The sequence below is a fragment of the Chinchilla lanigera genome, unplaced genomic scaffold (assembly GCF_000276665.1).
Source record: "Chinchilla lanigera isolate Chin_1 unplaced genomic scaffold, ChiLan1.0 scaffold00120, whole genome shotgun sequence".
Taxonomy (NCBI): domain Eukaryota; kingdom Metazoa; phylum Chordata; class Mammalia; order Rodentia; family Chinchillidae; genus Chinchilla; species Chinchilla lanigera.
This window is the reverse complement of record NW_004955521.1, coordinates 77,908-93,846: the sequence shown is the minus strand read 5'-3', so window position 1 is coordinate 93,846 and position 15,939 is coordinate 77,908.

Sequence of the window (15,939 nt, the reverse complement as noted above, 5' to 3'; positions counted from 1 at the left end):
ATATACTTTCTGTACTCTGTTCTATATGTCCCCCTTTAGATAACCATACCTTTCCTTTATGGTTACGTTTATCTAGGGCCAGGGAAGGGATGAAACAACCCGGGCAAGGTCATAGGTGGTTATCTAGGCCTGGGTGTTGTCTTTGGAAAATGATTCCAGGTCTAAGTCAGGACTGTAAAGTTAACTCTTCACAACCCCTCTGGGATGTTTCTCAAGACACACTTTGAGGCTTGCTTTAAGACTAGAATTATTCTATCTTAAAATGATAAGCTGAGAGTCGCCATCCCCTACACTCTGTCAAAGATAAGGTAGCTGAGTGTGTTTGTGGTTGTGGCTGTATCTTCTTGTCTGTTCCATTGATCCTCAGGTCTGTTTTTCTGCCAATACCATGCTGAAGTTGGGGGGGTTCTGGTGGATAAACATTTAGTCTGTATTTAGAATATGTCCTCAATTGTATTATCACTGATATCACATATTTACTATTAGGCCTTTAATAAGATTAATTTTTGAGCTGTAAATTATTTTCTGCTTGATCACAATTGTTCTTTACATTAGAAGAAATTCCTTTTAGAATATTTGGAGAAAAACTACAACGAGATTTTCCATATTATCCATGTTAAAAGGATATTTTAACTATTATATGATCAATGCTTTCCATTATAATTCTTACTCTGGAAGAGCATTAACTATTTCTCTAGTCAGCATTTACATTTTTACATCTCTAACTTCTCTCACCTGCATTGTTATTACTAGTACAATCCTATCTTTTTTGCTGTCTAAAGAGAGAGGGAGTGTTTCCACGGAAATGTTTTAATGTGTAAAGTCAACATTTAAAACAATTCATGAGGGCAAAGAGAAGTAAAAAGAACCTAGCTGTGATATGTATATATCCCAATTCCCTACAATAATTATATTTACTCTATTGGAAACATATAAAAGAAGAATGAAAGTGAAATACTTTCCTAGACAAATAATATTTGTCTTATGTAGGTTTGGTAATGATATTGGCAAAGGACCAAGACTTTTTGTAGGTACATAATATTCTAATATCCCAATAATTTTTAGAGAAATTTAGTAATATGTAATAACTCGTGAAATATACCTTTTATCTCAGGAATTTTATTTCAAAAACAATGTTCTTACAAGGTACATTATATAAATATATACATATATTCAAATACATTTACGGTAATTTATTGCACTCTAATCTTGTTTGCAAAATTTAAAAAATTTTAAACAAGAAAATTATTGCCCAGTAAGGAATGAATTAAAAACTATGTGTTATTATCTTTTCATTAAAAGGAATCTAAAATTATTAAGTGCTTATAGATGCCTAGCTATAAAAAATACACTCATTATGAAAACTTTTAATAGCCATCTCTCAGAAAGGATGGATTAAGTAAGTTAAATTAATAACATTATTGAAATTTAGAGCTTCAGTAGTAGATTTTAAAAGAATTGTGTGAATATTCTATTCTCCAAGTATAAAATACATATTTCTTTAAAACACACAGAAGTGTTTTTTAAAATTTTTGTATTTGTACCTTGGACTAAGTCTTACAAGTAGCAAAAATTGTTTTCCTAGAGAGAAACACATTTTTTGATCACAATGTGATGTATGTCAAAAATACAACTGGAAAAAATACATCATTAAATAACTGCATTTAAAAGGAAATACAAGTGCAAATTATAAATTTCATAATTTGACTAGTAATATATTATCAAAAACATAGTTGTAGCTAGAGCACTATACTCAAAAGCTTTATTATGAAGAATTATTAAAAACAAATGCAATAAAGTATAATTAAATTTAATAAAAATGAAAGAAAATAAAATATACCTTTACTCAAATTAGAAATTATTATCTAAAAAGCAGAAATATTAAAAAATACAAATAAACAAAGATCCCAGAGGATCTAACTAGTGAGTCTAATGTTTTTTGAAAATAATTTAAATATATTTGGTAAATATTAAGAACAAGTAGGAATCACAAATAGGTTCTCCAGGCAATATAAATATACAGATAATTTAACCACTTCAGATAGTATATATGACAAGGTCATTATAAACTTTATGATAATACGTTATAAAATCTAGATGAAATTATGAATTTCCAAGATCATATAAAAGATCCAAAATTATCCTAAGATTAAAATGAGTAGATTAATGAACACTTGGTATAGAGTATATTGGAGAGTTCAAGATGAAAAGACACAAAAATATCAGCATACAAAAATTAATCACTCTCCTGTACTTTAACAATAACTATTAAGAATGTTTGAAGGCAGGGCGAGGGCAATATTCAGTGGGAAGGATTTGCCTGCCACATGTGGTGCCCTGGGTTCAAACACCAACATTGGGGAAAAAAGTCAAATAGAGAAAGTGGAGGTATTAATTCAACAGTGCGATGCTATGTGATTTTTTTGCATTTTTCTTACAGATTTTAAGATTATTTTGTTAAATATCTGGGATTTGCTTCTTTTCTCATCATTGTTATTTGGTGTTCTTCTGTAAGCCTTGCTTACCTGTACATCGAGTTCTTTTCTCATACCTCAAAATTTATCCACTATTTCTGTAAACATTTTTTATTCTGTTTGTAATCTCTTGTATTTTGCATCTCCAACTATTTTAGCTTTATCTTCTTAGCATCACCCAATAGCTATTGGATGCACTTTTCTTTTTGCTTTTAAGACTTCTCAGTAAGTTGTCATGAATGTCATTTTGTCTTCAATTTCTAAAACCCTGCTTCACATTGATCATTTTTGCTGCTTATGAATTATCTATATTTTGATCAACAATATTTTGTAGATTCTACATCTTTGTAAATTTGTCTCTCATGTTTTGAACCACTTTGATCAGCTCTTCCAATTTTTTGTCTCTCATATCCACCTTGGTCAGTTACACTTTTTTTGTGTTGTATTCTCTTTGAACTCGCTGTTTCTTTACTTCTTCATTAAATCATTTTATACACTTGACTGTATGACATTTACTTTCCTTGGAGTTATATTTTATACCTTGAGTGAAGGGCTGGTATTGAAGGTATTCAAGAGAGCATTTGTGTAGGCAAGAGGATATATGCTGATTTATTGACAATTATGTAGAAATTGAGAGGCTGTGAGATTGTCAGCACCTGTTAATACATTTGTAGGTGATGTTGTCTGAATCCTCTAAGCCCAGTGATGTAAAGATTACCCTGACATGCCCTTAAGTTGTCCTATTAACTTACAGCACTGCTTAATTCTTACTCTCTAATGCAGTTATTCAAGCCGCTGTTATATTCATGGTACTAGACAGAGGGACAGGCGGTGAGAAGGGCACAGAGGCAAGATAATGAGAAAGAGAAGAGCAAAAAGGGTAAGAAGGGCAGACAGTCAAGGACAGGAAGGAAGAAACGTTAAAAGGGAATTAGTAGGGGCTGGGGATTTAGCTCAGCGGCAAAAGCGCCTGCCTGGCAAGCACAAGGTCATGAGTTCGGTTCCCGATACTGGAGAAAAACCAAAAAAAAAAAAAAAGGGAAGAAGTAGAATAACCAGCCAATACCAATAAAGAAATGATGCCTCACAAAAAAGAAGAAGAAAAAAAAAAAACAGGGCACAGAAAGAAAAAAGAAAAAAATACTATCACTCAAATCCAACAAAGTAGCAAGGATACAGTAACTAGAATCCCCAACGTAACAACAGAATCTGCACATGACTGGTCTAGCCCTAGCCGCTCCCGCAGCGCCCAGGCTGGCTGGCACAGGGCTGGGATCCTGAGAACACAGCTCCCTTGAAGGCTGTCTAGTTCTCGGCTGGGGCGTGACCCGCTGTGGACCTCCATGGGTATGACCGCCTTAATGGATGTCCTAGGGATAAACAGCGTGACTACTGCAGATCTTTTCTCCACTGGTTTCCTTGTCTAGCACTCCGCTGAGAGCTCCGGCCAGGCCCCTTCACTTTGCACTGCTGTCTGCTTGGCCCAGGATGGTGGGAAGGTGCACTCTCTCCAAGCCGCTGAGTTGCTCTCTGAGTTGCTCTCTGAGTCTTCCATAAAACTATCACAGAACTGGCTCGTACTTCCTTCTGCAGTTCTCAGGCCTCAGCTGCTGGGGCAGCCTGGGGAAGCTTGCTGACAGTTCTGTGTACGGGCTGGATGTTCCACATACAGCACTCCCTGCGTGTGTGGAATGGACAACTGCTCACTGCTTTGTTGGGGAAAACTTACCTTCCCTGGTATCCTACCACCACCGGGGGCAGGTGTGCACATGCATCGCGATTAAGTCTATTCTGTTTTGGTTTCTTTGAATCCCAGTTGAAAATCTCTCTCCGCCTCGCGAGAGAGCAGTGTGACCTCATCTGTTCATACTGCCTGCCGGCTCTGAAGGGCAGGCTGGCTTCCTCGGTTGGATGGGTCCTTCCAAAGACAGCAGGGGCACATATACATGAGGTCTGGGACAAGGGCTGGGAGCCGCGATCCAGGAGTGTGCCTGTTTCCCCTCACACAGCCTGTAAATGCTGGACTGTTGCCCAGCTGTATTCTCTTTTACCTTCCCTACCAGATTTGATGCCTTGTCCCTGGCTCAGTGGAAATGCTTTTCTTCAGCACCAATTTGGAGGATCCGCTCTCCCTAGGTGGCCATCCTCTCTCCTCTTGCTTTCCATTTGCAAGACTCATCCCCAGCGCAGGTGTTCTTCTCAAAAGTTAAAGTTCAAGCTGGGTGTGGTGGGGCACTCCTCTAATCCCAGCTCTTGGGAGGCTGAGGCAGGAGGATCATTGTGAGTCCGAGAACAGCCTGGGCTACAAAATGAGCTCAAGGCCAGCCTGAACTGCAAAGTGAGACCCTGTCTCAAAAAGAAAAAAAAAAAAGGTTAAAGTTCAAAATGAGAACTCCAGTAAGTAATCAAAGGCTTGTGTTTTTATTAAGCATCTGCTCCCTCTGATATTGGAACTCTGATTTGCTTTTGATAGTTTACTTGACTAAACCACCTTATAAATACTAGTAACCTGACTTCACCCCTACACTCACCAGTTTAAAATTTTTTATTCCAAAAAAGTTTTGAGTTCTCCCCTATGCTTAAGTTATTTACTTCTTTAGGCAGGAGACATTGTCACTAACCTCGATAACTAAAATTCTTTGATAATAATGTTAGGAGACATTGAAGTAGATGCTATGAAAGCTAAGGATAAAATTTTTGACAGAGGAGATCCAAAATGTAAAGCACAAATAAACTCTCAAGAGTGAGATATTAAGAGAGAAGAAACAGGAAAAGAAAGTAATGGTTAGAACTTTTTACCAAATGGTGGTAGGCTCCACTCACAGTAGCTATATGAAGTGCCAGTTCAGTCCAAATGTTTTCCAAATGAATACTTTTTTCCCCTCATAATTCTAACTTCAAGTACTTAATTAGGATTTGTCTTGAAGAGTTGACTTAGCTTATAAAAGACAATTCCTTATAAAAGACACCAATGCCCGCATCTGAGACTGGGGATAACTAGATACAAAATCATTCCGTAAAGAAGTGAGAAAAATATTAAACATCATTATTACTAACACTTTTTAATGATTTTACCACTATCTAAAAAAACCTGAATTTCTAGTTGAGAACTGAATTCTTATTACATCAGTTGTATCATTTATTGCAGTCAAAGTAATAAGCAATAGGGGCCCATAAGAAAAAAACAACAGAATAGAAAAAGGGAGAGGAAAAGGGTCTCATTATGATACTCAAATGTCTAGTAGTAGTATTTCTTTGACATTTCATACGTATCTTTAGGAAGTAATCAAATATATCCTGTAAAGATATCCAGATCAAGGACACTTATCCTGTTTATAAAGAAAATAAAGGACAACTGTGATGATTTATTTGATAGTTTTTTCATCCCTAAACATGAGGGATGTGAAAGATTAACTACATGCTTTTTTTATTCCATATGTGTCTCTGACTTTAAAAATGAAGTAAGTTTCACTTGATACTGGCTACAAGGGTATAGGGAAAGAATAAATTACTTCAGAATCAGTAGGTTATGTAGCTAACCCACTTACCAGTCCAACTATTTAAATACAGAATGATCAAAAATTGAATATTTTTGTAAATTTTTGTAAGGTAATATAACAAAAAATATAAAAACAACAATTTTATCAAATTTATTAATTTTTACTGTGTGGTATATCTTAAAACATTCAACACCTACACAAGTGATGCTCAGGATACATAAACAAACATGCTGTTCAATTGACACAGGGAGTATAAGGGGTTAAACTATAGAAATAATGACCTCATACTGTTAATATCTCTAACTCTCAGAAAATACAAAACAAAAAAGCCAGGCATGGTGGCACATGCCTTCAATTGGAGCACTTCGGACACTGACAAAGGAAAATCATTTCAAATTCAAGGCCAGACTGAATTAGAGCAAGATACTGTCTCAAAAACGTTATTAAGGATAATACTAATTGTGAAATTAATACTATTTGATATTAATGAATAGTAATCAGAGTGGTAATGAAACAGCAAAATTTGTTTAAGTGATAAATATCATTTTAAACACACAGTATTTCAATTAATTGTATTGTTAAAGTGACATCTAAGAGAAGTACCATTTTTATTCCTACAAAAAAATAGTTCTGCAATGCTTTCAAAAACTGAAGTACCATGAGTTTTAGTAATTTATCAAAAATTGCCAAAGAGGGAGCTGCTGATCCCGTGGCTCGAGTCCGTGCTTTGCTCACACCACCACTGTTCCCAGCTGAAACTCGTAGAGAGAGCCAGGTATTTCCCATCTACTTCCTGAGGGCAGAGAGGGTGACACAGGATCCTGCTGCCTTTACAAACTGAGTCACTGCCCTCTGGGCACCTGTGGAAGACAGGAAGTCCTCACTCAGAAGACCCAGGGACTTCTCTGGCTGGGGGGAGGGGAGGCATGTGTAGCCCTGCCCTGTGCACGCTCTGTGCCGAGTGAGCGAGTGCTCCAAGAGCTGCTGGTCCCATGGTTCAAGTCCGTGCTTTACTTTCACCCAGACCCCCTAGGGTGTCGCAGGCACGGGCAGTCTGTGATTGCTAACCAGCCGGCCTGCATCTGGTTCCTGTGTGTGTCCTGAACTGACTGGAGACACAGAATCAGGTGGTTCACAAACTGTCGGCCCTGCAGTTTGTGTCTGGGTTTTGCCTGTACCCTGAACTGCCTGGGGACATAGGTCCACTGGACCGGGATTGTCACACCAGTGCAACCCGAGTCTGGGCTGTGCATGTGCCCTGAACTGCAAGGGGACGCTGGATCAGATGGTCGGCCATCAACTGACACCAATGCCCGCGTCTGAGACTGGGGATAACTAGATACAAATCAACAACTGCTGGAAAACCAGAGACTAAGTAGTGCTTCTCAGAGGTCGCTCAGGGGCAAACCTGACCAACAGGAAAACTAGGGACACTAGTGGCCTTTGCTGTGCAGCTACTGAAGAGGGAAACTGAGCTTAAGCATCTGGTAGCAAACATGACAAAACGAAGGACCAAAACACAATCCCAGAACTCCACCCCACTCAGAACAAGTCCAGGAGACATGGACATAGGAGAATTTGGTAAGCACATGCCTGAAATAGCTGGAATGATTGCAATGGAAGTAAAGAAACAACTCCAGAAGGCCATAAAAGAGATGAGATCAGAAATAATCTCTCAGGCAAAAAATGAAATGACAATAATAATGAAGGAACTGCTCACAAAGTCTGAAGAAGAAACATATAAGAAAATAGAAGAACAAAGGCAAGGGACAGAAGCGTTCAATGAAAAATATAGAAAGGACTTAGCATGCATGAACCAGATTCAGAGAGACTTCCAGGAAAACAAAGCTGCCACTGAAAGCTACCAAAATCACTTGAAGGAAGCTGAAGTTAGAATCTTCAAGCAAGTAACTTTGAAGACAGCATGGCAGCTAGCGACCGTGAAAGAAAGGATCTCGTAAAATCAACAAGGATCCAGGAAAAGTCAATTCAACAGCTGCAAGATGAGGCAAAGAGGAATAGTGTATGACTTATAGGAGCCAATGAAACAGCAGGAGGCAACACAACTGACATAAAAAGAATATTTGCAGAAATAATAGCAGATAATTTCCCAAGCATGGAAACAGAACCTGATATACAGGTAAATGAGGCATTTAGAACTTCAAACAACCACAGCCGAAATAAAACTATACCCATATAATAGTCAAGTTCCCAGATCTCCAGCAATGAAGTATTACTCACCTGGAAAGGAAAATAAACTTGAGGCTTTTATAGGTAAATGGATGCAACTACAGACCATACTCGTAAGTGAAATAGATCAGACCCACATTGTAAACATCATATCGTCTCCCTAGTCTAAGAATCTGAGAGAGTAAACAAAATAAAAAAGGTACAATAGATACTGTGAAAGGGAAAGAAACTGCTCAAAAGGAAAGGACAACTTGGGTGAAGGAAAGGAGAAAAGAAAGGAAGAAACAAAGACTGAAAGACAGACAGAAAGAAAAAAGAAGAAAGAAAAGGAAGAATGGAAGGAAGAGGAAGGAAGGAAAAAATGGAAATACACACACACACACACAAGATAGCTAAGATAAATGTACTACTGGTTTCTATTGTTTTATTCAAAGGAACAGTTAATATTTAAAATTTCTTTTCTCTTTGACCAATTTTACATGCTTTTATTTGGTAATCTGAGCAACTGCTTTGAAGACAACAATGTGCAATATAACAATTACTGTTAAATTCCTATCGTGTTTTTTTGAAATTCTGTATCATCTCAAATGTTTTTTTAAATTTTTATTCTCTTTAAAATAAATAAAAATTTTAAAAAAGAGAAAGACAGAGAAAGGTAGAGAAAAAGAATATAGCACTAGGTAAAAATCAATGTCAATTCTTACTGAGAAATAGCAAGGTTTATGTGACCTTATTCCTTTTCCTTCTTTAGAGCATTCCCTAAAGTGTGGAATTGTGTGAAGCACTGTGAGAAATTATGTCACATGATTCCCCAAAACTAATAAATGAAATTCAAAAATGAGCCGGGGATATAGCTCAGCAGCACAAGCGCCTGCCTGGCAAGCTCAAGGTCCTGAATTCGATTCCCTGTACAAAAAAAAAATCCGAAAATGAAATGTGTGAGCACCTAAGCAGAGTGCAGAAGTTGTGGACAGCTAAGTTAGGTAGAAATATTGCAGTCAGTCAGGGCTAGGCCCTCAAAGGAGCCAGTGCAGAAGACAGGATCCATTGCAAGTGTGGGGGAGAAACACACACATACATTGAGAGTCTGACCTCAAGACAGAAGATGAAAGGAATGCACCCACATAGTTGCCCTAAGGATAAACAACAGTGATTCTAAGTAGGTATCCAACACCTTGGGAAAGCCAGGAGGAGTCACTGACCTACCCACTCCAGGAAAAACTCCTGTTCTGTTTCATGCACCCTTGCTACCTGACTTTCTTCCTCATTTGAGCCCTCATTTAATCAATATTACCTGAAAAATTATGCTCATAATGTTACTGGCTGACCATAGTTTTATCCCACCTCATGCCCACCTTTTGATTTCCCATTTTTCCCCACCATGGGCCAGCCTCATCTCTTAGTTTTGCTCTATAAAAAATGTCTTGAAAAGACAGGATCCTCAGCAACCCACTAGAGACTCCTCTTGTCTCTCTCTCAGACAGAAGCATTCTTTTCCCAATAAATATATTCTGCTCTTAACCTCCGCTGTTCCTAGAATTCATTCTTCGATTTTAGATAACAGATGCTTCAGAGTGGTACTTATACAAACCACAGAGCAGACAGCCATGCACTGCAGTGAATCCAGCCCTACTCATTACCTTTTATGATTTGATAGCCAAGCATTTGGAGCTCTAGATGGTTGCCCTTACAAAGTGCACCACTCTTCACTTCCTCCATTCATTTCAATTAACACTATGAAGCAATATAGATTAGTTCAAACTTCAGTGCGAACAGCAGAAACATTCTGGTAAGTGAGAGGGGCTTCTAACAGAGCTGTTATTTTAGAAACACTCAGAAAACTCCAGGCCTTTTCTTCATCACAAAGCTGCATAGCACACATGAAGCCTAGAGGGGTGCATTCTAAAAAGCAGTAATACAGAGAGGCAGGCACTCCTGTGAGTTCAGTCCCACTGCATTCGCTTTACTGCTTGATAGCCAAGCACATGAAGACCAGAACCTTTCTGGTAAATCAGTTAGGCTTATAACATAGACTTGTTATTATAGAAATACTCAAGGGCTGGGGATGTAGCTCAGTGGCACAGCACCTGCCTGGCAAGAGCAAGGTCCTGAGTTTGATTCCCAATACCAAAGAAAGAAAGAAAGGAAGGAAGGAGGGAAGGAAGGAAGGAAGGAAGACAGACTCAGAAACCCCCAGGCCATTTCTTTGCCACTAAGATGTACAGCACTCTCCAGGCCAAACTGTCCTGTACAACAGATGTCCCAGAGGGTTGTAATCTACAGATGAGTAGTGCAGAGAGCCAGGCACTACAATGAGTTCACTAGCTGCAGTTCCTTTACTGAATTTATAGCCAAGCACTTAGAGCTCTAGTTGCTTGCAGTTACAAACTGCACCACTATCCATTTCCTTCCATTCATTTCTATGTGGCACTGTGTTGCAATGAATATATTAGTGTTCAAAGTTTAGTGGATATATCTGAACTATTCCAGAAGGTCTGAAAGGCTTACCACATAAAGTTCACAATCAGAAAACTATAGGCCACTGGTTTGCCACACAACTGCCTAGCACATGCCAGGTGAAACTGCCATGTACAATAGAAGTCTCAAAGGGTTGCAATCTACAAACCAATAGTGCAGAGAACCAGGCATTGTCTTAAGTTTAGTCTGCTGCATTCACTTTAAGAGCTGATGGCCTAGCACTTAGAAGTCTAACTGGTAGCACTTAGAAAGTACACCACTCTTCATTTTCTTCCATTCGCTTCTCTAGGGCACTACAAAGCAATGAACACATTAGTGTTCCAACTTCAGTGCAAAGAGACAACCGATTCTGGAAAGTCAGTTGTGCTTCTAACACAGTTGTTCTTACAGAAACACTCAGAAACCTCCAGGATGCTTCTTTGCCACAGAACTGCACAGCACTCTCTCGGCCAAACTGCCATGCACACATGAACCCTAAGAGGGTTGCAATCTACAAATCAGTACTGAAGAGGGCCAGGCAGTGCCATGAGTTAGGTCCTGCTGCAGTCCCTTTATTGAGTTGACAGCCAAGCACTTGCATACCTAACTGTTAGCAGTTACAAATTGCACCACTGTTCACTTTTTTGGCATTCATTTGTATGAAGCACTATGAAGCAATGAATACATTTGTCTTCAAACTTCAGTGCAAGCAGCAGAACCATGCTGGAAAGTCAGTTAGGCTTGTAACATACAGTTATTATTATAGAAACACTCAGAAAACTCCATGTCATTTCTTTGCCAAAGAGCTGAATAGCACTCCCTAGGACAAACTGCAATTCACACATAAAGCCCCACATGGGTGCACTCTACATATCTGCAATGCAGAGGGCCAGGAACCCCTGAGTTCAGTCCTACTGTAGTCCCATTACTGAGCTGATAGCCAAGCACATGGGGAGCTAGCTGATTGCAGTTATAAATTACATCAGTCAACATTTCCTTCCATTCTTTGATATAGAGCACTATGAAGCAATGAGTATATTAGTGTTCAAACTTCAGTGTAAACAGCAGAACCATTCTGGTAAGTCACTTAGTCTTCTAACATAGAGTTGTTATTATAGAAACACTCAGAATCCTCTAGGCTGTTTTTCTGCCACAGAGCCACACAGCACTCTCTAAACCAAATTGCCATGCACAGGTGAAGCCTCAGAGGGGTGCACTCTACAAGTCAGTAATGCACAAAGCCAGAATCTCCCATGAATTCAGTCCAGCTGCAGTCATTTACTGAGTTGCCAGTCATGCACTTGGAGGTGTAGTGGTTGCAGTTACAAACTGCACCACTCTTTATTTCCTTCACTTCATTTCTACAGGGCACTATGAAGCAATGACTATATTACTGTTTGAACTTCAGTGCAAAGAGAATAACCACTCTGCAATCTCACTTAGGCTTCCAGCAGAGTTGTTATTATAGAAACACTCATAAACTTCCAGGCCATTTTTTTTTTTGCCACAAAGTTGCATGGCACTCACTAGGCCAAACTTATCTGTACATGTGAACACTCAGAGGGTTGTAATCTACAAATCAGTAATGCAGAGATCCAAGTACTCCCCTGAGTTCAGTCCTATTTCTGTCCCTTTACTGAGATGATTGTCAAACACTTGGAGGTCTAGCTGGTTGCAGTTACAAAGTACAACCCACTTCATTTCCTTCCTTTCATCTCTATAGGGCACTAGGAAGCAATGAATATATTCATGTTTGAACTTCAGCAACTAAATCATACTGGGAAGTCACTTATGTTTCCAACATAGAGGTGTTATTATAGAAACACTCAGAAATCTCCAGGAAGTTTCCTTGCTGCAGAGCTGCATAGCATGCTCTAGGCTGGGAAGTCACTTATGTTTCCAACATAGAGGTGTTATTATAGAAACACTCAGAAATCTCCAGGAAGTTTCCTTGCTGCAGAGCTGCATAGCATGCTCTAGGCCAAACTGCCATGCACACATGAAGCCTCAGAGGATTGTACTCTACAAATCAGTAATGTAAAAAGTGAGGCACTGCCATGAGTTCACTCTGACTGCATTCCTTTTCATAAGTGAGAACAAAGCACTTAGAGCTCTCAATAGTTGCATTTACAATTGGCACCACTATTCATTTCCTTCTAATCATTTCTATGTGGCATTTCTATGAAACAATGAATATATTAGAGTTAAAAGTTCAGTGCAAACAGAAGAACCATTCTGGAAAATGAGTTATGCTTTTAACATAGAGTTCTTATTAGGGAAACCCTCAGAAACTTCCTGGTGGTTTCTTTGCCACTGAGTTGCACTATAGACCAAACCACCATGCACAACAGACACCTGAGTGGTGCACTTTCCAAATCAGCAGTGCAGAGAGCTAGGCACTTCCGGGAGTTCAGTCTGGCTGTCCTCCTTTTCTTGAGGTGACAGCCAAGCACGTGGAGCTCTCGCTACTTATACTTACCAACTGTAGAATTCTTTCTTTCCAGTCATTTCTATGAGGCACTAAGAAGCAAAGAATATATTAGTGTTCAAATTTCAGTGCAAAGAGCAAAATCATTCTGGAAGGTCAGTTAGGCTTTTAAGATAGAGTTCCTATTAGGGAAACACTCAGAAATGACCAGGTCTTTTTTTTCTTTTCTTTTTTTGCCATATAACTGCATAGCACACTCTGAAAAACTTCCATGCACAAGAGACTCCTCAAAGGGGTGCACTTTTCAAATCAGTAATGCAGAGAGCCAGGCACTCCCACAAGCTCGGTCCTGCTGCATTACCTTTACTGAGCTGATATCCAAGCAAGTGGAGGTCTAGCTGGTTGCAGTTACAAACTGCACCATTATTCATTTCCTTCTTTCTGTTTCTATGGGGTATTATGAAGCAGTGATTATGTTAGTGTTCAAACTTTAGAGCAAAGAGCAGAACCATCCTGGAAAGTCAGTTAGGTTTCTAACATGGAGCTGTTATCAGGTAAACACTCAGAAACCTCTAGGCCATTTTTCTGCCTTAGAGCTGCATAGCTGTCTCTGTTGCAAAGAAAGTGCCTGGAGAGTGTTGAGTCTTTCAGTAAGTTAAACTCCATTATAGAAGACTGACATACAGGAGTCATTCTGTTCAGGTCTGTAGAGTAAGATATTCATTGATCCACAGTGTTGCATAGCAGTGAAAAGAAGATTATCTGCTAACCTGCAGTTTATAAATGCAACCAGCTGGAGCTCCTAGTGTTTTTCTGTAAAGTACCCTCAGGCAATGCAGTCTGGTTTTACTCACCAGAATGTCTACTAATCTGCACCCTTCACTTTCAGAGCACGCCTCTATTTCAAGCTTCTATTTGAAGGGCAAAAGTGCCTTGACAGATATATGTACCTTGGTTGCAGAGAAAGTTTCTGGAGAGTGCTGAGTCTTTCACTATGTTTAACTCCACATTAAAGGACTAACTGATCTTCAAGAATACTTCTGTCACTTTAACTCTGATTAGCAGAAAGAGATACTCATTTATACACTGTGCCACATATCAGTTCAAGGAAGGTATTCTCCTAAGGAGCAGTTTACCAGTGTAACCAGGTAGAGCACCCAGCTTATCTGTATAAAATTTCTTCAATTTATGGAGTCCGGGTGTACTCACTCTAGTGTCTACCTATCTGCAATTCTCATTTTCAGAGGATATTTCTAGCTAAGGTTTCTACTGTGAAAGGCAACATTAACTAGAACGATGCATATTGCTCAGTTGCAAAGAAAGTGACCAGAGCATGTTCATTCATTCAGTGTTTAAACTCCATGTAAGCAGACTGATATTCAAGAATCATTCTGCTACTTCAACTGATTTTTGTAGAGTAAGATACTCATTTGTCCATAATGCAACATAGCACTGAAAGGAAGGTTCACTCCATAGTTGCATTTTGTAAATATAATCAGCAAAAACTTCCAATGTTTCTATATAAAATATCTTCAGTGATTGGAGTCTGTACTCACTACAGTGCCTATCTGCAATTCGCATTTTTAATGCCCACATCCCTATGAGGCCTCCAAAGACGCAACACTGTTTACAACTAGACATGTAGCTCTGATGCACTGAATGTGACAGGAGAGTGTTCAGTCTTTCAGAATGTTAAACTCAATGTTGGCAGACCAACTGAATTGAAGAATTCAATTCAAACCGCTTTAACCGCGGTTTGAAAAGTACGATATACATTTGCCTATACTGTAACATACCAGTGAAAGGAAGATTCTCTCCAACATAGATGCAAAAATCCTCAATAAAATACTAGGAAACAAGGCAGCAAATCAACAAGATTATACACCATGACCAGGTAGGATTCATCCCAGAAGTTCAGGGACCGTTCAACATTTGCAAACCAATAAATGTAATACATCATATCCACAGAGCCAAAGACAAAAATCACACGATCATCTCAACAGATACAGAAAAAGCTTTTGATAAAATCCAACACTCATTCATGATAAAAACGCTACAGAAAATCAGAATAGATGGTCTTCATCTCAATCTGATCAAAGCCATCTATGACAAACCAACAGCCAACACCGTACTAAATGGACAAAATCTAAAAGCTTTCATTCTAAAATTAGGAACAAGACAAGGATGTCCATTATCACCACGCCCGTTCAGTATAGTTCTGGAAACATTAGCCAGAGCAATTACACAAGAGAGAAATAAAAGGAATAAGGATAAAAAAGAAAGAAGTTAAATTATCATTATGCACAGATGACATGAAGACCCCAAAAACTCTACCAAAAGACCTCTAGAATTAATAAGCAAATTTGGTAGCATAGCTAGATACAAAGTCGACACTCAAAAACCCATAGCATTTTTTTACACAAACAACAAACTCACTGAGAGAGAAATTAAGGAAACCACACCTTTCACAATAGCATCCAGAAAAATGAAATACCGAGGAATCAATGTAAGGAAAAGCACAGGGGCGTCTCTACTTTCCTATAGCGTCGGATTTCTTTACAATGCCAAAAAAACTCTATATATCAAAATTGGTCTTCAGAAAAGCAGTGTCTCCTTCACAGACAATTGGAAATTCATCTTCTGTACCAGAATTATTTCATTACTAACATCTCTGAGTAATGAAATGTTCATGACTTAAAAGTAACTAGAAGTCCATCTGTACGCAGGGACTCCCCGCGCCCCCTGTACGCGCTCCGCGGGTCAGCCCCGGCCAGGGCCGGCCCGCGGAGCACAGGCTGTGTGACGCCATCGCGGTCGCCTAGGCCGTGCTCTGCCTCGGAACGCGGTGCGACGCGAGATCGGCTGCCGCGGGGCCAGCGCCATGCTGCCC